The sequence below is a fragment of the Panthera pardus genome, unplaced genomic scaffold (genome assembly GCF_024362965.1).
Source record: "Panthera pardus isolate Hobbes unplaced genomic scaffold, ASM2436296v1 HiC_scaffold_25, whole genome shotgun sequence".
NCBI lineage: Eukaryota > Metazoa > Chordata > Mammalia > Carnivora > Felidae > Panthera > Panthera pardus.
The window spans coordinates 23,448,447-23,473,110 of NW_026526821.1; the positions used below are offsets into that span (position 1 = coordinate 23,448,447).

Genomic DNA, 24,664 nt, shown 5'->3' on the forward strand with positions numbered 1-24,664 from the left:
GACATATTAACTTTAAAAAAGGCAAGCTACAGGGGGACCTGGGTGGCTCAATCGGTTAAGCCTCCAACTCTTGATTTCAGCCCAGGTCGTGATTTCATGGCTCATGGGATCTAGCCCCACAGAGCCTGCATGCTGATGGCACACTGCATGCTGATGGCAGCACAGAGCCTGCTTGGGATTCTCTCTCTTCCCCTCTATCTGTCCCTCTCCTGCTCAAATGTACATGCACTCTCTGGCTCTCAAAATCAAATTAAAAAAAAAAAAAAAAAAAGGCAAGCTACTGAATAGTGCATATCTTATAATACTTTCTGTGTTACGTTGTGTATTTAAATAAAGAAACACTGGTAGGATGGACAGAAACTAATAAACTGGTTACCTATAGAGAACAGAGCAGGTATAGGATGAAGAAGTAGAAGCAGCACTCTCACTGTATACTTTCTTATTCTGTTTTGATTTCTGAACCTACTCAAACTCTCACTAATGGATTATCAATTAATTGCCTTGCATTTCACAGGTAGACTACCATATCCTATCCAAATTATGATTATAATAATTTGTATTATCAGTATAATACTGATACTACCATTTATTTTTCTTGCATTATGACACTGATTAGTGCTTCTAAGATGATGTTGAAAATTAGCAGATAGTTGGCATCCTTCTCTTTTAATGAAAATATCTCCAATGTTTCATCATTAAGTGTGAAGTCTGTAGAGTTTTCTAATTAATGCCTTTAATGTGAAGTTTTCCTCATACTTACTTACCAAGGATTCAAGAATAAATTTTGACCAAATGTCCATCAATGGATGAATGGATAAAGATGTGGTATGTATGTATGTGTACACACACACACACACACAAAACGCAGTATTACTCGGCAATCAAAAAGAATGAAATCTTGCCATTTGCAACTGCATTGACGAAACTAGAGTATTATGCTAAGAGAAATTAGTCAGAGGAAGACAAATATCATATGACTTCACTCATAAGAGGACTTTAAGATACAAAACAGATAAACATAAGAGAAGTGAAGCAAAAATAATATAAAAACAGGGAGGGGGACAAAACATAAGAGACTCTTAAATATGGAGAACAGAAGGTTACTGGAGGGGTTGTGGGAAGGGGGTGGGCTAAATGCGTAAGGGGCATTAAGGAATCTACTCCTGAAATCACTGTTGCACTATATGCTCACTAACTTGGATGTAAATTTAAAAAATACATTTTTTAAAAAAGAATAAATTTTGAGACTTCTCAGTCTTTGTCAAGATGATTGTACAACTTTTCTCTTTTACTCTATGAATAAAATGAAATAACAGATTTCCTAAGTTTAAGTTATCATTACCCTATAAAATAAATCATATTTGGTTGTGTGTGCCATTCATTTAGTAAGTGTCTATTGGGAGTTCTAGTATTTTACTGACAAGTTTTGTGTCTCTTTTATAAGTAGGACTTGTCCAAGTTTCCTTGTATTATGTCCTTCCTGCCCAATTTCAGGATTAGGCTATGCTAAGCTCAAAGAAAGGACTTGAAAGCTTGATTTCATTTTCTATGAAACTGCCTAGTCTGAGACTTTTTCACAAGACAATTCTTTATCGACCTTTTCCATCACTTCTATGATTATTAATCCGGTCATGCTTTCTACCTCTTCTTGAGTTAATTTTGCCTAAGAGAGTTTGAAATGATCATCGGATATAATTTAATTGTTCAATAGTTTTCCTTTAAAGAAAAGGCTCAGAAGACTCAATAAAAACATTTCAGACTCAAGTCACAAACAGGATTTTTAATTTTTTTTTTTTAATGTTTATTTACTTTTGAGACAATGCGAGAGACAGAGTGCAAGCAGCAGAGGGGCAGACACAGAATCTGAAGCGGGCTCCAGGCTCTGAGCTATCAGCCCAGAGCCCGACGTGGGGCTCGAACTCACGAACCATGAGACCATGACCTGAGCCGAAGTCGGACTCTCAACTGACTGAGCCACTCAGGCGCCCCACAAACAGGATTTTTAAATGGCAAATACGAACACTAGATGCTAAGCACTTTATAAGGCAGAAATTATGCCCTATCAATTCCATTATTCAACATACATTCCTAAATTTGTATTCTGAGACAAACAGCTAGGTTGTGGAGATACAAAATAGATGACCAAGCATTAGGGCTTCTATAGTGCCAAGGGCCCAAAAAGAAGTATGGTGGGCTCCTCTGCCTCCCTACAAAGAGACCAAGAATATTCTTGATCTCTGGAAGGAAAAGAGTAAAGTAGTAATAAGCCTAGAATTATCTGGCCTACCTATACCTATACCCTATAACCAGAACCAGACAGAAGAAAGACAGTATTTCTTATAGCATACCTGGGCTGGAGACTGAGTTTCTACATGCTCTCCCCTACCCCTCTTCTAAAGCACCTGAGTGGACCCTTCTTTTTTTATTTTTCTTTTCTTGTAAGGATTTTTTACTTTTATGTAATCTACACCCAATGCCTATGCATTCAATAAATGTTCATCAAATGTACTTTTTAAAAATATTTTATTTTTGAACAATCCACACTCAACACAGGGCTCGAACTCACAGCCCCAAGATCAAAAGTCACATGCTCCACCAACTGAGCCAGCCAGGTGCCCCCAAATGTACTTTTTAAAAAGATTTGAACATGAATACCTAGAGCCACAAAACAGCAATAGGAATATATACACAGGGGCACCTGGGTGACTCAGTCAGTTGGACATCCGACTTCTGCGCAGGTCATGATCTTCCAGTCCGTGGGTTTGAGCCCTGCATCGGGCTCTGTTGACAGCTCCGCCTGGAGCCTGCTTTGGATTCTGTGTCTCCCTTCCCCTGCTCTCTCTCTCTCTCTGTCTCTCTCTGTTTCTGACTCTGTCTCTCTCTCAAAAATTAATAAACATTTTTTAAAAAAGGAATATATACACAAAGCAAGGTGAATCATCAAAATAAACCAATGATATCCATGTTGCAAATGTCAAAAAGACAAACAGACCCCAGCATAACAACTGTCAAATTGGAGGGGATTTATGCACAAGTGCTATGATCACCATGACAAAATTAGTTACAAAATAGCTCTCTACCAAAGCCAAACAAATACTGAAAACTCATACTTACCTAGAATTCAACTTAGAAAAGACAGATAACATAAGTTTCATAGTAAATTAGGTTACTATAGTGACTTTATTTTAGGCAAGGGACATAACTATTCACTAAGTCAACCAAGCCACAGAACACCAGTGTAGCCAAACAAATATAAAGGGACAAGGAAAATTGACCAAAAAAAAGGGGAGGGGGGGACGGAAATTCATCAATTCAACAGACATTTTCTGAATACCTACTCTGGGCCAGGAAGTATGCCAGGGTTTGGAAATACAGAGTCAAATCTATGAAGATGTGTGATCATAGCAGCTGGCAAAGGAAGACAGACTCTATGTTATAAAACACTGGGCCTTTCATTTCCTCAGACATACCACATACCTTCCCATACCCAGTGTGCTCCTTTTACTTGAAACATTTCTCCCTGCCTACTTACTCTTCCTAGGCGACAGCCTAACATTCCTACAGCATTGGAGTCCCTAACTACCATATCTCAAGTAGCTCCCATCTCCTTCCAGTCTATGTCAGTTTCCCATTTGCTTCCTTCATAGCATTTACCCCAATGTATAATTATTTCATGTGTTTCTCCATTTACTTGCTTATGTTTATGGTCTAATTCCCTAAGAGACTACAGAAAACCATAAAGTATCTGTTTCGTAGTCACTACAGTATCCTCAGGGGAATAAACCTGTCTATACGCCGAAGTAATTATAATGAAGTGCAACAACAGAAGACTACTTAAGGTTAAGCATGGTGCAGAGGAGCAAAAGACCAGTTCTAGGACCAGAGGGAAATTAAGAGGCCAAGGAAGAAGGAGAGAGGTCAAGACAATGCTAGTGAAGAGGAGACACTCGATTTCAATTCTGAAAGATGAAGAGGCATTTTCCAGGTGATCAAGGAGGCAGTGAGGCTAGCGAGTATTTCTGGGTATAGTATGAGTAAATCAGCATAGGTACAGAGGAATGGAAGCACAAAAGAGGACAAAGTAGTGCAGAAAACTGAAAGTGACAAAGGAAACAGAAAACTATGCAGAGAGCTGCACAGGAACCATATGGATTCCATAGCTCTTGAAAGGACGGGCAGCTGGGCCGTAAGTGACTGTTTCCCAATAGCAGCCCACAGACCACAGGGTGCTGGTGAACAGAGTTAGTGGTCCACAAAGTCTCCATGAAGAATGTTTTGCTGTGCTTTTCCATAATCTAGACCATCTTTATCAGAGCTAATGTAGTAGCATTTTGCTCCAATGCTACCAAAAGTGGGATCCATAAATAGTATACAGGTCAGAGGCACCAGTCCTATTTTTGAGTTTGAGAAACACTGCTCTAAGCTAACAGATAAGTCAACCTACTCTAGAGCTCCACCAAGGTAAGGAGAGGACTCTGGGAGAGTGAGGCTCACACCAAATGAGAGAGAATAATGCCATGTACATGTCCAGAAAGGCAGAGAACAGTGCAGATCTAACACAGACAATATTTGGTTTGTCCACAGTAAATGACTTCAAATCCCAGAAGGCCTGCTGCTCAGTCCTATGAGTGAAATTAAGCTGCCCAACCCTACACACTGTGCACATGCTTAAATTAGAGCAGCTAGACAGTGCTTGGCAGGAATCTATTTGGTCCCCCCACACACACACCAGAAATACAAACTGAAGAAACATTACAGGGTGTGGGGGTAGGGGAGAGGACCAGAAAGGATAAAAATTTCCCTCTGAGTTCCCACTCCAACTGGTCAGCACTCACTAACATGGCTATTAATAACAGATGTGTGTCACTTACTGTGGGGGTTATAACTGCTATTACATAAGGTATCTCACTGGATCTTTACCACAATTTCATGAGCACTTAAGCAGTTGTCATTATCACTGCACGCATTTTACATATATGGAAATTAAGACTCAAAACAGTGACTAGGAGGGGCGCCTGGGTGGCTTAGTTGGTTAAGCCAATAAATGTTTATTTATTTTTGAGAGAGAGAGAGAGAGAGAGAGAGCGCGAGCATGAATGGGGGAGGGGCAGAGAGAGAGGGAAACACAGAATCCAAGGCAGCCTCCAGGCTTTGAGCTGTCAGCACAGAGCCCAACATGACGCTTCAACTCACAAACTGAGAGATCATGACCTGAGCTGAGGTCAGATGCTTAACCACCCGAGCCACCCAGGCGCCCCAGCATCCCCCTCTTGATCTCAGCTCAGGTCATGATGTCACAGTTTGTGAGTTCAAGCCCCGAGTTGGTCTGTGCTGACAGTGCAGAGCCTGCTTGGAATTCTGTCTCTCCCTCTCTCTTCCCCTCCCCTGCTCACTCGCTCGCTCTCTCCCTCTCTTTCAAAATAAGTAAGTAAACTTTTAAAAAAAGGGAAAAAAAAGAGGGACTAGGAAGAGGTGTAACCAAGATCAGTATCCAGATCTTCCGACTAAGTCAGTGAGGACTTCTCTTAATTTGACTTCACGTGTAAATATCCTTGCAGTGACACAGGTCCATAAAAATGTCTTTTGTCTTGGCCATCCAATAATCTACCTGATGGTTAGCTCAAAATTTGCCTAAACTTTCCTGCAGGGGTTGGGCATTCAGGCTGCTTCCATATTCTTACTATATATATAAACAGCTTTCTGAGGTGCTTTAGATGGCTCAGTTAGTTAAGCATCCAACTTTGGCTCAGGTCATGATCTTGTGGTTTGTGAGTTCAAGCCTCCCATAGGGCTCCCTACTGTCAGCACAGAGCCCACTTCATATGCTCTGTCCGCCTCCCTCTCTGCCCCTCCCTCACTGGCATGCATGTGCACTTTCTCCCAAAAATAAATAAGCATTTAAAAAAAAATTGGGGCGCCTGGGTGGCTCAGTCGGATAAGCGGCCGACTTCAGCTCAGGTCATGATCTTGCGGTCCGTGAGTTCGAGCCCCGCGTCGGGCTCTGTGCTGACCGCTCAGAGCCTGGAGCCTGTTTCAGATTCTGTGTCTCCCTCTCTCTCTCTGACCCTCCCCCATTCATGCTCTGTCTCTCTCTGTCTCAAAAATAAACGTTAAAAAAAATTAATTAATTAATTAATTAAAATAAATAAATAATCACCCTTTCTGCAAATATACAGCACACATTTACTTCAAGAATCAGAGTGTGCCTTTATTCTTGGCTCTGTGCACGACACCAGAAGCAAAAGAGTTCTATGCACAAAAGTAACATTCTAAGCCATCCCCAGCCTTTGCTGGAGAGAGGATGGAAATGGAAGTTGTATTTAGTGAAAAACAAAAGGCTGACTATTAAGCTGCAGAAAAACTGTACTGTTTTGGATGCCTTAACTCTTTCCCTACTCCTTCATTACTTCCATTAATCAACATCTGACACTTCTAACTCCGGAAGTGTCTTGAATTCATCTCCCCTCTCCATCCGAATCATTCCTCACCAGCAACAGTTGAACAGTCAGTGCGTCCAAGCAACCTATGCCCCTCTATCAGCACTGGCAAAGGGCCTGATACAGCGACACTCGGTAAATATTTGGTAACTGAATAAACATCACTATTTTTCTGTTCCTAAGAAGAATCTATGTCTCTCTCTCTTGCTTAACATTTTCCTTTCTTCGCCCAATCTCCGAGCACTCCTGATGTGTTCCCTGGCCAGATTCTGAGAACACATATTTCTTGAGCCCTGAATACTTTTGCTCACATCGTTCCTTCTGCCTACTGTCACCTTCACTCTCACCCTGGAAATCCTATCCTTTGATGTCACTTCCTTCCAACTCCCTGGCCTCTTCTCCCCCTCCATCAGACCTGCCTGGATAAACCCTAAACCTAGGTAAATCAGATTCTCCACATTCTCCACCCAGGCAGCTGATTAGGGCTAGAGAACGTACTCAACATGCTAATGGGTCTCATTTGAAATGCAAGACCACCAAAGGTGGTCTCCTTGGATACGGAGCAGGCAGTATGACTCAGTGTGGGGAAAAAGCGTCTTCTAAGGTGCCCAACAGGTCTGTATCTTGATCTGGGTGGTGGTTATACATGTGTATCCATGTATAAAAGTTCATCAAGCTACACACTTAAGATCTGTGCACTCTAATATAAATTATACTTCAATAAAAAGTTTTTTTAAATGGAGTGCCTGGTTGGCTCAGTCAGTTGAGTGTGCAACTCTTTTTTTTTTTTTTTTAATGTTTATTTATTTATTTTGAGACAGAGAGAACACAGGGGAGCGGCAGAGAGAGGGAGAGAGAGAATCCCAAGCAGGCTCCATGCGGACAGTGCAGAGCCCGATGCAGGGATCGAACCCATGAACCACAGGGCTCGGACGTACAAACTGTGAGATCAATCCTGAGCTGAAATCTAGAGTCAGACGCTTAACCGACTTGAGCCACCCAGGTGCCTCTGGAGTGTGCAACTCTTGATTTCGGGGTTGTGAGTTTGAGCCCCATGTTGGGTACAGAGATTACTTAAAAAAAAAATTTTTTTTTTTAAATTTTAAAAAGAGTAGCATCTTTGCTCTTTTATTAATTCAATCAAAGTCTTACAACTGTAAACGACCATGAAAATTAGTATCAAAGAAGTTTTTTGGGGGCGCCTGGGTGGTTCAGTCAGTTAAGCGTCCAACTTCAGCACAGGTTATGATCTCACTGTTTGTGGGTTCAAGCCCCGTATCAGGCTCTGTGCTGACAGCTCAGAGCCTGGAACCTGCTTCAGATTCTGTGTTTCCCTCTCTCTCTCTGCCTCTCCCCCATTTATCCTCTCTCTCTGTCTCTCAAAAATAAATAAACGTTGAGAAGTTTTTTTTTTTTCAAAGTGTTGTTTTTTTTTAATTCAGGAGTTTGGCACTTGGATGGCTCAGTCAGTTAAGCATCCGACTGTGGCTTAGGTCATGGTCTCACAGTTTGTGACTGCAAGCCCCACACTGGGTGAGCTCAAGCCCCACTTCAGGATTCAGGATTCTCATTCTCATTCTCTCTCTCTCTCTCTCTCTCTCTCTCCCTCTCCCTCTGCCCCTTGTGGGATTCTCTCTCTTTCTCCCTCTCTCTCTGTGCCTAGCTCACTCATGCTCTCTCTCTCAAAAAAAATAAAAAATAAATAGAAATAGAAATTCAGGGTTGAAGGGAAGAAAAAATAGAAGTAAAAATAAAAGGAGGGAGTGGGAAGGAAAAAAAAATAAAAAATAAAAATCCAGGGCCTACCACTGGCTGCTGAGTGGAAAAGAGCCTCAGGAGGAAGCTCAGTACAGAAGGATGCAGGAGACCTGTTAGGTGGCTAGTGCCAAGGTCTAGAAGATCCATGATGGAAGCTTGAGGCCAGAGCAGGAGGGTGGAGGTGGCAGCCAGTGTAAAAGTCAGGACAGATTCTGCAGGTGAATCTGACAGGATTAGCTGATGGAGTAGATGATGGGGTGAAGAAAAGAGTTAGGGAAACTCCAAGGGGGTTCTAGACATTCTAGCTTGTTGAGCTGTTTAAAACTTGTTTAAAACTGTTTGAACTTGACTGTTTAAAAAAGGGAGCGGGCATCTGGGTGGCCCAGTGAGTTAAGCATCCAACTCGATCTCAGCTCAAGTCTTGATCTCACGGTTGTGGGATCGAGCCCTATACAGGGTTCCACACTGAGCATGGAACCTGCTTAAGATCCTCATTCTCTCTCTCTCTCTCTCTCTCTCTCTCTCTCACTCTCTCTCCCCGCCCTGCCCCTCTCCCCTACTTGAGCTCTCTCTCTCAAAAATAAAAAAATACAGATATTGTCTTTTACTCTAAGAATAATAATCCAGAGACTAGAACCAACAATTCCTCAGTAGCAATGAGCATACCTAGCACCCAAATCTCTGTGTCTAATACCATTTTCCAATAAAAGGTACCAGAGGTCTTAGCTGATTCTAGGATTGGGACAGGAAATATACAAGATGAGCCTAGAATATTTTGTAGTGACAGAAAGAAGGAAGTGTTACACACACACACACACACACACACACACACACACACAAACACACACAGAGTGATCATTGGAGTATGTCAAAAGAATACAAGAGGGGCACCTGGATGGCTCAGTCCATAGAGCATGCCACTCTTGATCTCAGGGTTGTAAAGTTCAAGCTCCACATTAGGTACAGAGATTACTTCAAAATAAAATCTTAAAAAAAAAAAAAAACAAACAAAAAGGACACAAGAGCCAACTGAAAGAGCTCCCAATACAACAAGAGCAACAAAATAAAGCAGTATTGGATTACAACACAAAGTGTAAAAGAAGTAGGAGTCCACATTGATATAAATAAAAGGTCATCAAAAACAAGTAAAATCTAGAAACTGACACAGCCAAAAGCAGCCTAAGGAGACAGGACTACTAAATGCAATGTTGTATCCAGGATGAGTTCTTAGAACAGAAAAAGGACATTAGGGGAAAACTAAGGAAGTATGAATAAAGTATGGACTTTAGTCAATTATAATATACCAATATTGGTTCATAAATTGTAACAAATGTACCTTACATTTCTGTATTATTAATGTACAAAGTTAAGAGTGGTGAATACTGGGTGTGTCATATATGGGAACACTCTGTATTATCTTCGGAATTTTTCTGTAAATCTAAAACTATTCTAAAATAAAAAGCTGGGACGCTGACTGGCTGAGTCGGTGGAACATACAACTCTAGATCTCAGGGTTGAGTGTGGGCTCCATGTTAGGCATGGAGACTGCTTAAAAATAAAGTCTTAAAAAAATAAAATAACATAAAAAGCTTACTGAAAAACTCCATGACCACCAACCTCCAGTGGGACTTTAGTGGCATTTGATGGCATCAGCAATCCTACCACATTTCTCATATCCAATCCCTCTTCACTCTCCTAAATGACATTTCATACCTAATATCTTCTTTCCTCAAACCCAAGCCCTCCTCCTTTTGATTTTCAACCTTAGCTGAGGATTTCCTTATTTCATTTAAAAAATAAAATCAATCAAAAAAAGAATCCCACTGCTGGTGGGAATGTAAAACAGCGCAACTGCTGTAGGGGAAAATTTGGCAATTCCTCAAAAGATTAAACAGGATAATTAGCATATGACCCAGCCATTCTATTCTTAGGTAGATACACAAGAAATATGAAAATATATGTCTACATACAAACTCATACACAAATGTTCATAGCAGCATTATTCCTAATAACCAAATAGTGAAAACAACACAAACACTCATCAACTGATAAATGGATAAACAAAATATAGTATATCCCTATAATGGAATATTGTTACTCGCCCATCAAAAAGAATGTTTATTGGGGCACCTGGGTGGCTCAGTGTGTTAACCATCCAACTCTTAATTTCAGCTCAGGTCATGATCTCACAATTCGTGAGTTCGAGCCCTACATAAGGCTCTGCACTGACACCTCAGACCTCAGAGTCTCCCTCTCTCTCTGCCCCCTCCCCCATCTGCTCTCCTATCTCTCTCTCAAATAAACTTAAAAAAAATGTTGATATATTCTACGACAAAAATGATTCTTGAAAAAAAATTTTAATTAAAAAAAATATATATATTAAGTGAAAGAAGCCAGTCACAAAGAAAAACACTGTATGATTCAGTTTCTGAGCAAATGCCCAGAAAAAAAATATATATATATTAAGTGAAAGAAGCCAGTCACAAAGAAAAACACTGTATGATTCAGTTTCTGAGCAAATGCCCAGAACAGACAAATCTATAGAGACAGAAAGTATATTAGTAATTGCCTAGGGCTGGGGCAAGCTGAGGGGAAAAAGGAATGACTGCTAATGCATGCAGGGCTTCTTTTCGGGGTGACAAAAATATTCTGAAATTAGAGTAGCAACAATTGTACAACTTTGTGAATATGCTACAAACCGCTGATTTGTATGGTTTAAAAGAGTAAATCTATGGTATATAAATTATAACTCAATTTAGAAAAATAAAAAAGGAGGGAAACAAAAGAATCCCACCAAGTGCTGGCAAAGACATAGAGCAACTGGGACTCACATGCATTGCCAGTGGAAATGCAAACATGGAATAGCCACACTGGAAAACAGTTTGGCAGTTTTTCAACAAGTTAAACATACATTTAACCTATAACCCAGCAATTACACTCCTTGGCATTTGCCCAAGACAATGAGAACTTATGTTCTCACAAAATCTGTAAGCAAAAGTGTATTCCTATTTAGTAAAACCTGGAAACAATTCATATCTTTGAACAGGTAAATGGATAAATTGTGGTACATCCATATAATGGAATTCTACTCAGCAATAAAATGAAGAAATTACTGATTCATGCAAAGGTGTGGATGAATTTCAAATGCATTATGGTAAGTGAATATGATAACACAAATTTAAAAGGCTACACACTGTCCAATTCCATTTATATGACATTCTGGAGAAAGTAAAACTACATGGACAAGGACAGGATCAGTGGGTAACAGATGCTGGAAATGGCAGAAGGAGTAGAAAGGCATCCAAGGAAATTTTGTGGGGTAATAAAAGCGCTCTACATTTTGTGGTGGTGCATGCATGACTATGAGTTTGGCAAGACTCATATAACTGTACAGTATATAAATTATAACTCAATTTTAAAATAGAAAACACACACAAGAAAAAGAAAAAACACATGCTCCCATCATCAATCCCACAAGTCAACCTTCATTTCCATCTGTACACCCAGTCTTCCTCTTCCCTTTATAATAAATGAACTATCTGCTCCTATAAATGGCCAATTCCTCCATTTGTGCACCACACCAGCTCTCTCTCCCATTTTTCTTGAACTCATGCCCATCAGGATTTTGTCCCCAGTGCTCCACTAAAACAACTCTTGTCTAAAATTAACAACACAACAAACAACAGGTGTTGGCGAAGATGCGGAGAAAGGGGAACCCTCTTGCACTGTTGGTGGGAATGCAAACTGGTGCAGCCACTCTGGAAAACAGTGTGGAGGTTCCTCAAAAAGTTAAAAATAGAATTACCATGGGACGCCTGGGTGGCTCGGTTGGTTAAGCAACTGACTCTTTCGGCTCAGGTCATGATCTCATGGTTCCAGAGTTCAAACCCTGCCATTGGGCTTTCTGCTGACAGTGTGGAGCCTGCTTGGGATTCACTCTCTCTCCTCTCTCTCTGCCCTTCCCCTGCATGTGCCTCTCTCTCAAAATTAATAAACATTTAAAAAAAGGATGTACCAAAAAAAAAAAAAAAAGATGGTACAAGAAGTGAAGAGATAAGAACCAGAAACTCAGACTTGATCAGTGCAAATAATTCTAATATAATCTTTTTTATTTATTTATTTTGAAAGAGAGCAGGGGAGAGGCAGAGAAGAAAGGAAGACAGAAAATTTCAAATGGGATCTGTGCTGATGTGGGGCTCGATCCCACAAACCGTAAGATCATGACCTGAGCCAAAATCAAGAGTCAGATGCTTAACCAAGTAAGCCACCCAAGCACCCCAGTGCTTAAATATAATTTAAAAAAAAAAGTGAGACAAGAGCTAATGACACAATGAAACTCAGATTTTAAAATCCTTTGTACAAAAAAATGGAAAGAGACCATGATCAACTTAAGTGGAAACAAAGCAGTGGAAACGTGCCAAAGAGTTAGGAAAGCAACAGACAGAAGGAGTTTTTCACCATGTTCTGGGTAGAACAGAGAAGGCGAGGCCTACTGTTCAAGGCAGATGGTGTGCTCCTGATAGATGATAGGAAAAAGGCGGAGGGTGGCAGAACTAGCAGTTTCTGTTCTATCCACCAAACATCACTGCTAGGAGACTGAAGCCTCTCACATCTTAAGTCAGTTCATCTGCACAAGGTAAAGAGGCAGGCAGGATTATGCCATCCAGAGAGTAGGAAATGGATATCTGGAAAGTGTGTCCCAAAGTGGTAGGTCCAAAATTAGAAGATGAATTCTTATCAGTACTCCACAGCCTGTTTGGTGAGATAAACTTTTTTAAGAAGTAACAACCTCCATGGAAAATCTAAATCTTTATTTTACAAATTCCCCTCCCTAAATAATAAAAATCCTAAATCTATGATTTCTTTGGGACCCTAGAATTTAAGAAAAACTGGCTTAGATGATTTACAAATGATTTCTGGTAAGATACATAAAACAGTTGTCTAACACAACCAAGTTAGGGGCGCTTGGGTAGCTCAGTAGGTTGGGTATCCAACTCTTGATTTAGGCTCAGGTCATAATCTCACAGTTTGTGGGATCAAGCCCCGCGTCCGGCTCTGTGCTGACAGTGTGGAGCCTGCTTGGGATTCTTTTTCTCTCCCTCTCTCTGCCCCTCTACCTCTCTCTCTCTCTCTTATTTATTATTGAGAGAGAGAGCGCGCAAGTGGCAGAGGGGCAGAGAGAGATGGAGACAGAATCTGAACCAGGCTCTAGGCTCTGAGCTGTCAGCACAGAGCCGGACATGTGGCTCAAACCCACAGACTGTGAGATCCTGACCTGAGCCAAAGTCAGACACTTAAACTGAGCCACCCAGGCACCCCAATAAATAAACATTTTTTTAAAAAACAGGTTAAGTCTCAGATTCATCAGTGATTAATCTGTGATCTTGGGCAAGTCATTTTACTTCTGAGCTTCAGTTCTAAATGGGCTTGCCTAAGCAATTAAGGCAATTAGCATCATACCTGACACAAAGCAAATCTCTGACAAATGTTAGCTGCCATTACTACTGTTGTTTAACAGAAGTATAATATGTGTAGTAGACAAGAGAGAAACTAGGCTTCTGTATAAGCATTTCAGATCAAATAAATCAAAGATACAGACCTATTAAAAATATCACAGTATTAATCAAGAAAGACCTCTCACCCACTCTGGATCACATTTGTATCTCCCTACACATCTACTGTCACATGAGGTTCGAAAAATACTTTAACCCTTTTCATGTCTTTTTTGTTTTTTGGCAACCTAGCAGCAAATTCAGAAAACATGGAAGAGCACTCAGGAAAATATCACTAGGGAAAGGAATCACCTAGGAGGCATACCCAGGCTTTGGAGTCAGATCAACAGGGGTTCAATCCTAGCTCCACCAGTCACCAGCTGTGAAATTAGGAACAAAGGACTTACCTCTGTGAGCCTTGGTTTCTTCCTTCATTTATAAAATTGAAACAATAAACAACATAACAACATAGCTTCCTGAGATTTAATGGAGAAGCTGCATATGGAGAGCCTGGCATGGTCAGTCCTTCACATAACTATCTAATTCTACAATATTAAAAAAATTTCTCGGGGTGCCCGGGGTTCCCTCTCTCTTTCCCCCCATCACCCATTCATGCTCTCTCTCTCTCTCAAAACTAATTAAAAATAAAAAAAATTAGGGGCACCTGGGTGGCTCAGTCAGTTAAGCGTCCAACTTTGGCTCAGGTCATGATCTCACGGTCTGTGGGTTCAAGCCCTGCATCGGGCTCTGTGCTGACAGCTCAGAGCCTGGAGCCTGTTTCAGCTTCTGTGTCTCCCTCTCTCTGCTCCTCCCCGACTCACGCTCAGTCTCTCTCTCTCTCTCTCTCTCTCTCTCAAAAATAAACATTAAAAAAATGATTTTTTTAATTAAATAAATAATTTCTCTGAGGCGCCTGGGTGGCTCAGCCAGTTAAGCATCCAACTCTTGGTTTGGGCTCAGGTCATAATCTCACAGTTCATGAGATCGAGCCCCATATTGGGCTCCATGCTATCAGTGAGGAACCTGCTTGGGATTCTCTCTCTCCTTTCTCTCTGCCACTCACCCACTCGCATGTGTGCATACATTTTCTCTGTCTCTCTCAAAATAAATAAATATTAAAGTTTTTTTAAAATAAATAAGTAAAAATAAAATAAAGTCTTAAAGAAGGGTGCCTGGGTGGCTCAACTGGTTGAGCATCCAGCTCTTGATTTCAGCTCAGGTCATGATCTCGTGGTTTCATGGGTTTGAGCCCCAAGTTGGGCTCTGCACACTGGCCATGGTACAGACCCTGCTTGGGATTCTCCCTCTCTCCCTCTTTCTCTCTGCCCCTCCCCTCCTCAAAATAAATTTGTAAAAAACTTTTAAAAGAACAAAAATAAAAAATAAAAAATAATCAAATCAAATAATTATAGACTGGCAAAAGCGTAGCATAAGAGAATTCGTTAGGTGTTCCTTATGAGCATGTGACTTCGGATCTCGGGCTTGTGAGTTCAAGCCCCACACTGGGCATAGAGATTACTTAAAAAATAAAACCTTAAAAAAAAAGAAATAAAAATTTTCAATGTAAGAGAAAAAAGGCAAAAAGAAAAATCAAAATATAAATTACCAAATATTAAATTTAAATTGGAAATACCAAAATGAACTCACAATTTTTCAAAAATTTTATTTCTTAGCTTCATCCACTGAAAAGGCCAAAAAGCAGTAACATTGTAGCGGGAATAAACACACCCAATGTCCAAAGCTTAATTTCTAAATACTACTTCCAACTGAAAGGAATTAGGACTCCTTGGAGAAATGGTAGAGTCCAGGGTCTGGATCGGGGCATGTGCAAGATAAATCTGGGGCTTCTAGCAGTACCAGAAAATAAGAAAATACTTCGAGGACTAATAGGAGTGTGTCGAAAGTACAAAGAACCCAGTTAAAAGGCCTCCCACTGGCTAACTCTCGGATAATTTTAGCACCAAAGAGAATAATGAATGTAACTGACTACAACACCACACTAAATAATCTCAGTCTTGGTGATTCTTAACAATGAAAAAAGAAAAAAGAAAAGTTCTTCCTGCAGGAGAATGTCAACCAATAAAACACAAAACATAAAGGGAATGACAGAGGTAGAAAATCATTATTCTTCCACTGCCAGTGTAATAACTTACTCAGGTAAGGATTATCAATGGATGCTGAAATCATTAGGTAAAGGGTGTGGGGTAACAGGATATTGAAACATACCAAAGCATCCCCACAAATTGCTTACTACTTTCACAGAGAAACATGTACCTTTAAAATGGTGAGGGATGGCAGTCACCACATGGAACAGTGGGACAACCCAGTTTTGTGTGTCCCCTGATGTGATACAATATGAAACACACATCATTACCACTAAAACACTGCAAAAAAATGTTTACTCTTTTGTCTAGATCTAACTTCCAGTTTACAGGAAGTATAAGAGAATACATGAATCAAGCTGAATTCAACATGAGAAAACAATGTGACCAACCCCACATATGGAATATTCTACGAAACTGTTCAGGTCTCTTAAAAATAAATAAATAATGCCATGGTGGGGGAGGGATTAGGAAAGGGGTGAAGGATTATTATGGAATAAAAGCAACTAAAGAGACATAAAACCAAAAACGTAGGGGTGCCTGGCTAGCTCGGTCGGAAGAGCATGCAACTCTTTTTAAATTTTTTTTTTTTTTTCAACGTTTTTTATTTATTTTTGGGACAGAGAGAGACAGAGCATGAACGGGGGAGGGGCAGAGAGAGAGGGAGACACAGAATCGGAAACCGGCTCCAGGCTCCGAGCCATCAGCCCAGAGCCTGACGCGGGGCTCGAACTCACGGACCGCGAGATCGTGACCTGGCTGAAGTCGGACGCTTAACCGACTGCGCCACCCAGGCGCCCCAAGAGCATGCAACTCTTGATCTCAGGGTGTAAGTTTGAGCCCCACACTGGGTGCAGAGATTACTTAAAAATAAAATCTTTAAAAAAAAATGGGGGTACCTGGATGGCTCAGTCTGTTAAACGTTCAACTCTTGACTTCAGCTCAGGTCATGATCTCACAGTTCATGAGGTCAAGCCCCACATCAGGCTCTGCCCTGACAATACAGATCCTGCTTGGGATTCTCCCTCTCTCTCTCTGCTTCTCCCCACCTCTCACACACACACACACACACACACACACACACACACACACACACACTCTCTCTCTCTCTCTCTCTCTCCTAAAATTAATAAACTTTTTTTAAAATGTTAAAAAAATGTAATGTGCCAATCTTGATTGAGTAAACCTCGATTTCTAAAAACAACATTCTTGGGGTGCCTGGGTGGCTCGGTCGGTTAAGCGTCCGACTTCAGCTCAGGTCATGATCTCACGGTCTGTGAGTTCGAGCCCCGCATCGGGCTCTGTGCTGACAGCTCAGAGCCTGGAGCCTGTTTCAGATTCTGTGTCTCCCTCTCTCTCTGCCCCTCCCCTGTTCACGCTCTGTCTCTCTCTGTCTCAAAAATAAGTAAACATTAAAAAAAAATTAAAAAAAAAATTCTTGGTGTCTGGGTGGCTCAGTCAGTTGAGCATCCAACTCTTGATTTCGGCTCAGGTTCTGATTCCAGGGTTGTGGGATTGAGCCCTGTGTCAGGCTCTGAGCTGAGCGTGGAGCCTGCTTGGGATTCTCTCTCTCTCTGTCCCCCCTGCCCCTTTCCCCAACTCATGCTCTCTTTCTCTAAAATAAAGAAACCTTGAAAAATGACATTCTTGGGACAACAGGAAAATCTGAATATGGTCTAGACACTAAATATTATGGAATTATTACTAATCATGATTAATAAAATTATAAAAAGTGTATGAATCAAATTGGCTACATGTTAACAATTAGTAAATACAAGTGGAAGGTATAGTGCTTATCTCACTGTTCTTTCAATTTTTCATTATGTTTGAAAATTTTCATAATAAAAAAGCTGACACTCATTTACTTTAGTCTCTTCAAAATAAGAACAAAAAATCCAAGGATTCAGAAGTTAAAAATCAAAAGGAAGTAAGTGATGAAGAGTTAGACCCTAATCCCACTACCGCATCTTATCCCAATGTACTAAAAACACACATTCAACATGTGGCTCTGCCCTGCAGATATACTACTTATTGTAATATAAACAAATCATTTATCAGGGTAAAAACACCACCACTTCTAAAGATAAATAAATAACAAAGATAATAAATAATAAAGATAATAAAACAAATCCTCCATTATTATTTTTTAAGTCACTGCCTCTTTATTTCTTTTTAAATGATCTCTACACCCATAATGGGGGTCAAACAACCCCAAGATGAAGAAAAATCGCATGCTCTACCAACTGAACCAGCCACCAGGGGCCACAAATCCTCTGTTATTTTTTTTTAAGGTTTATTTATTCATTTGGAGAGAAAGAGAGACAGTGTGAGCAGGGGAGGGACAGAGAGAGAGGGAGAGAGAGAATCCAAGCAGGTGCCGCACTGTCAGCACTGAGCCCAACTCAGGGCTCAATCTCAGGAACCCTGAGATCATGACCTGAGCAGAAATCAAGAGTCAGACATTTTAACCACTGAGCCATCCAGGCGTTCCTCCTCCATTATTTCTCAAAGCATTCAGAGCCAAACAAATGTCCAGTCCTCTGCATTAGGAATTCAAATGAACATTATCAGAATTTGTTTCTGATAATGGAAACAGGAGTCAGGAGACTGAATGAATGAATGAATGAATGAATAAATAAATAAATAAATAAATAGAATTTAGGAGTCTAACATTAAACACTCCAGAGAATTTGGGTTTTTCAGAGAAGCCATGAACTCAGTCTATCTGGGTTCAAATCCCAGTCCTAATCCTGTGTGACCTTAAGCAAATAACATTACCTCTCTGAGCCCCCTTTGTCTTACTTTTAAAATAAGGTAAATGACAGCACCCATACCTCATGGTACTGTTAACTGGAAAATTAAACTAGATAATCCATGAAGTGGATACAGGACTATAAATGTTAAGTTTATATACTTTTGGTCCTAAAACTTCTTACAAACTGGCCATAATGTTTTCATTTTTATAGTAGACATGATTAAGAAGAAAACTAGTAGCTGTATTTTCCTGGCAATGAATACAAAATGCTCCCACAGGAATAATCCTATCTAATCCACATAATCCAATTATAATTCCCCATTTTGCCTACATGGAAACTGAGACTCGGAGAGGTAAAGTAACTTGACCGAGTAAACCCAAGTAATTAGAGTATATGAGACTCTAATCCACATCTCTTCACCCTCAGTTATAATCATTTGTCAGTACACCAGATAAGAGCTTAAAAACATTTGTAGAAATGCTTACAACTTTAAGTTCACAGGCTGGGCTGTTGATTTGCTATATTTGTTTGAAAAAGGCATTCGAGGTAGCAAATTTACCTGAATGTGACTCAAGGACAACTGGATTTCTTGGTACAGTGACCTGCACTCAAAGGGACCTAACCATTCAATCCTTAGAACTGATTCTATGACCGGATATCCTACCCCTCTGAAAAAACTCTGCTTTTGCCCAAATGTTCACTGCAGCTTTATTTATGGCTCCACTCTCACCTTTTCCGAGAAGGCTTTCCCAACTCCCCAGGCAGAGCATAGCTCATCCTCCCCTGGGCCTATACACATCCCTTCCCTTAGCCCCATCCACATTCCACTCTAAAAACAGACCACTCTAGCCACAAGGAGGTCCCTCTATCCCCTTGACAAGATCCTGTTCCCCTAACTAGAGTAAAAGTGGGTAGGACAGCATTCTATTCACTGCCTGAGATAGTTTGCTAAATTACCACAGAAGTGAGTAAATAAGTAAAAAAAGTTGGAGGGCCTCTCTCCTATGGGACAATGGGTGGTCCCTTTTCTCCTCAGCCAGGGTTGGAGGCCAAGATCAGCCCTTGAGGATCACTGTTGGGGCTGCCACAAGCTGGCAGCCTTGTTTTCCTACCTCAGACATCTGTAGTTGCTGGGAGCCCCCCACCTGCTCTACACCAGGCATGGTGGCCCCACAGCCAGACGAAGGTTTGAAGTGGCAGCACTGGCAGTGGGGCCTCTGGCTCTCCTTGGATAGTGCCAGGCTCTCAGGAGCTGATCCTGGCCTCTGTTGCCCCCAAAGTAGCCTGGCCCCCTGCCTGCCCCATAGGCAACACCTAACAAACACACCTCAACAGGGTCCTGTACAGGGCTGCGAGGCAGGGGGTGGTGAGGAAGAGCTGTGAGTGGGTGCTGGAGAAAAAGTACTGCTGGTGTCAAGGCCAAGGAGGTCAAACGTGATAGCTGGTACTCTGGCCACAAGCGCAAGCCACACTTCTAAGCAGTTAGCTGTATCTAATCGGACAGCTTGGGCTCCACACAGTTGCAGGTAGTAAGTTTGCTAAGTTAAAGGGCCTACTTGATCAGCTGCCAAATAATATTTTAGAAAAGTTTTCAATTTCTAACGGTTTTTCTTCACTAACAAAAGCTTTTTTTTTTTAATTTTTTTTAATGTTTATTTATTATTGAGAGACAGAGAGAGACAGAGCATGAGCATGGGAGGGGCAGAGAGACAGGGAGACGCAGAATCTGAAGCAGGCTCCAGGCTGTGAGCTGTCAGCACAGAGCCCGACACGGGGCTCAACCTCACAAACCGCAAGATCATGACCTGAGCTGAAGTCGGACACTCAACCGACTAAGCCACCCAGGTGCCCCCACTAAAAAAAGTTCTGAAAGTATCTTATTTTGTTCTAAAGGCAATACACCACTTTCTGTGGAAATGTGAAAAAAAATTGGAAACAAAAAGTTCTACACAGGTAGAATAACAATCTGAAATATTGTTTACCCACTTAAGAGAACAAGTATCTACTGTATTATGCTTTCATAATGACTAAAAAAGTAAAAGTACAGAAGTCTTATGTACACACTGATCATGCCTATTTTATTTTAACAGAATTTTTTTTAAGTAATCACTACACCCACCATGGGACTTGAACTCATGACCACGAGATCAAGAGTTGTATGCTCTACCAACTAAGCCAGCCAGGCACCCCGTGGTCATACCTATTTCATACATAAGCAATTACAGAAAAGACTAAGTAGTTAGGATGGTAGATTTACAAGTAACTTTCTCCTATGTTACTCACTATTTATTATATAAATAGTGTTATATTGCTAACATACTTGAAAAAGATATGACATAAGCATAAATAAAATTGACATAATTTACTCAAGAAAAAGAACACAGCAGAACAGTAACTATTAAAGTATTTGATTTGAGAGTCTAAAATTTATTTTCAAGGGCACCTGTAAAGCTCACTCAGTTGGTTAAGTGTCTGACTCCTGATTTCGGCTCAGGTCATAATCTCAAGGTCATGAGATTGAGCTGCGTGCTGAGCGAGGAACCCGCTTAAGATTCGATCTCTCCCTCTCCCCTTTCCCTGCACTCTTGCCCACTCTTTCTCTCTCTCTCAAAAAAATTTTTTTTTTATTTTTGCAAAAAAGGGTATTAGCAAGATTTAGCAGAGCTTCAAGAGACTTTTCCAGAGGAAATAAATAAAAAACTACCTCATTTTCTAAGATTTCTATAACACACTGAAACCAGACAAGGATAGGGCAAGAAAAGATCAAAACTAAAAGTACTAGTGAACATGGATATGAAAATCTCAAATAAAATATTAGCAAACGTTTATATAATTTATTATATAAATGATCTAATAGGATTTATCCAGGAACATAGTCAAGACTTATTCAACATTACACTATCAACAATAGCCAAATTATGGAAAGAGCCCAAATGTCCATCAACTGATGAACAGATAATGAAGATGTGGTGTGTATGTATATAGATTATACACACACATAATATATACATGTATATATATTTACACACATACATGTATACAATTGAATATTACTCAGCCATCAAAAAGAATGAAATTTTGCCATTTGCAACGACATGGATGAAACTAGAGTATATCATACTAAGCAAAAAAAGTCAGTCAGAGAAAGATAAATATATGATTTCACTCATATGTGGAATTTAAGAAACAAAATAGATGAACATATGAGAAGGGAAGGAAAAATAAAGTAAGATAAAAACAGAGAAGGAGACAAACCTAACAGACTCTTAACTATAGAGAACAAACTGAGGGTTGCTGGAGGGGAGGTGGGTGGGGGAATGGGCTAAATGCAATGGACATTAAGGAGGGCACTTGTGATGAGCACTGGGTATTATATTAAGTAATGAATCACTAAATTCTACTCCTAAAACCAATACTACACTATTCGTTAACTACCTTGAATTTAAATAAAATCTTGGAAGGAAAAAAAAAGAATCGTTCAAGCTTAGAAACTCTACTAATGTCATATACCATACTAACAGACTGAAGAGACAAAAATGCATATGGTCAAGGGGCGCCTGGGTGGCCCAGTTGGTTAAGCATCTGACTCTTGATTTCAGCTCAGGTCATAAGATCACGACCTCTCAGGTACCTGAGATTGAGCCCCATGTCAAACTCAGCACTGACAGCGCAGAACCTGCTTGGGAATGTCTCTCTCTTTCTCTCTCTCAAAATAAATATTTTTTAAATAATAATAAAATTTAAAAGAACTAGTAGGACAAATACGAAAATGCAGCAAGGTTTCTAGATACAAGGTTAGTATATAAAACTCAACAGCAATAAACCCTCACATACCCATCACTCACTGCCACTTTTGCTTTCCCCATTCTCCATCTTTTCCTCATTTCCTATTTCCTTTGAAGCAAGTCCCAGACAACACCTCATTGTAGTCATTAATATGCCAGTATATAATCTCTAAAAAATGAGGACTTTTTAAAAACATAGCTATATCATTTCCATACCTACAAAAGTTAACAATGATCCTTTAATATCATTAATCAATGTTCAAATATCCAACAATATCATAAATGTCATAAATCTTTTTTTTAGCAATTGTTTTTGAGCTATCTCAGTAAAGTCCACACACTGAATTTGGTCAACAACAATAAAAACTCAACAGCATTACTACACACCACCAATAACCAAAGAAAAGATATAATATAAAAAGATCCATTCACAGAACCAACAAAAACTAGAAGGTACTTAGGAATAAGTCTAACAGATAATATGCAAAATGGAGGTTATAAAACAAGTTCATAAAAGAAAATGTGAATAAATACAAAAAAATAATATTTTCATAAGTAAAAACTCTATCATAAAGATGTTAATTCCCCCAAATTAATTATAAATCCAATGCAATTTATTGTGAAACTACAACAGTTTTTAAGAAACTACACAAATACAGCTATTCATGTTAAAAGCAAATGTCTACACCTGAAACTAATGTAACACTGACTGTCAATTATACTTCAACTGTTTAAAAAATAAGAGTAAAGGTCTAAGAGTACAACAAAGAAAATAAAGCACAAAAAGGCAAAACCTGTCTTAACAGATATCAAGACTTACTTTAGGGGCGCCTGGGTGGCTCAGTCGGTCGAACATCCAACTCTTGATTTTGGCTCAGGACATAATCTCACAGTTCGGTTCATAGGTTTGAGCCCTGCATCGGGCTCTACACTGGCAATGTGGAGCTTGGTTGGACCAATTCTCTCTTTCCCCCTCTCTCTCTGCCCCTTCCCCATTCGTGCTCGCTCACTCGCTCTCTCTCTCACAATTAATTAATTTTAAAAGATTTATTTTAAAGCAATATCTATTGGATTATGTGTTGCTAGTAGCACCAGAGTAAATATAAATTAATAAAATAAAGAGCTAAGAAGAGACCCATGTTATGGGATTTGATATATAGAAGTAGTATTGCAGATCAGTGGGGAAAGGACAGACTATCCTATAAAAGATGCTGGGGCAACTGATTATTTATATGGTGAATAAAAACGAGTATTAGACCAAGTTCATCACATACATAAAATTAATTCTAGGTAGATAAAGATCAAAATGTAAAAAGCAAACCTTTAAAACTTTTAGAAGAATTTCAGAGAATATTACATCCCATGAAAGATATCAGAAGTAAGCTGAAAAGACAAGCTACAGACTAGAAGATTTCTGCAATACAAACTAACAAAGAATTGGAATCGATAACATATTAGTAAAATACTGATAAATCACTAAGAAAAGACAAACAATCCAATAGAAAAATAGTCAAGAGCAAGCCACAAAACACAGATATTAGAAAATGCTCAACTTCACCAGAAGTACAGGGAACAAAGAATAAAAGTTTTATAACCAACAGACTGACAAACCAGAAAGTCTGTCAAAGGCAAAAATTGATAAGGATGTAGAAAAACAAGAAGTTTTATGTACTACTGGTGGGAGCAATTTAGTAGAAGCATTTTGGAGATAAATTTTGCAAGTTCCAATAAAACTGAAAATGTGTATATTACTCAACGAATTCACTGGAGTAGGACTTATCAAACAGTAGTTCACGACCCATTCAATTATAAAATGAAATTAATGATTCTAGACCAGCATTTGTGCATATGGTCAGGAAACACACAACACAGAAGAAAAACATCAAAGTATAATGCATGTACTAAGGTTAAGAAAGGTTACTAAAGAATTTTGCTTCCCTGAAATTTATATGTGTATACGGATGGTTACTACCCTGGATTTAAAATATATTTCTTACTATAAATTGCCATAAAACAAGTTTGAAAAGTCACTGCCCAATAAATATTCTTGCAAATGGACACAAAAAGGCATTTACAGAGATGTTCACAGTAGCACTGTGTTTATTTTTTTTTTATTCTTTTTAGTAATCTCTACACCCAATGTAGGGCTCAAACTCATGGCCCCAAGGTCAAGAACTGCATACTGTACCGACTGAGCCAGGGAGGCATCCAGTTTTTCACTTTAAACACAGTGCTGCTGAGGTGCCTGGCTGGCTCAGTCAGAAGAGTGTGAGACTCTTGATCTCAGGGTCATGAGTTCAAGCCCCATGATGGGCCTAGAGCTTACTTGAAATA

At 39.8% G+C, this 24,664-nt stretch overlaps 1 protein-coding gene and 1 non-coding gene across 6 annotated transcripts in view; one reads left to right on the top strand and one right to left on the bottom strand.

The window, feature by feature from the left end:
* Window positions 1–24,664, bottom strand: part of PHF20 (PHD finger protein 20) — a 169,956-nt gene that overhangs the window by 96,754 nt on the left and 48,538 nt on the right. The window lies entirely within an intron of this gene.
* Window positions 19,538–19,668, top strand: LOC128773584 (small Cajal body-specific RNA 20). Its single transcript, XR_008417947.1, has one exon. It is a non-coding gene; the product is annotated as a small Cajal body-specific RNA 20 (non-coding RNA).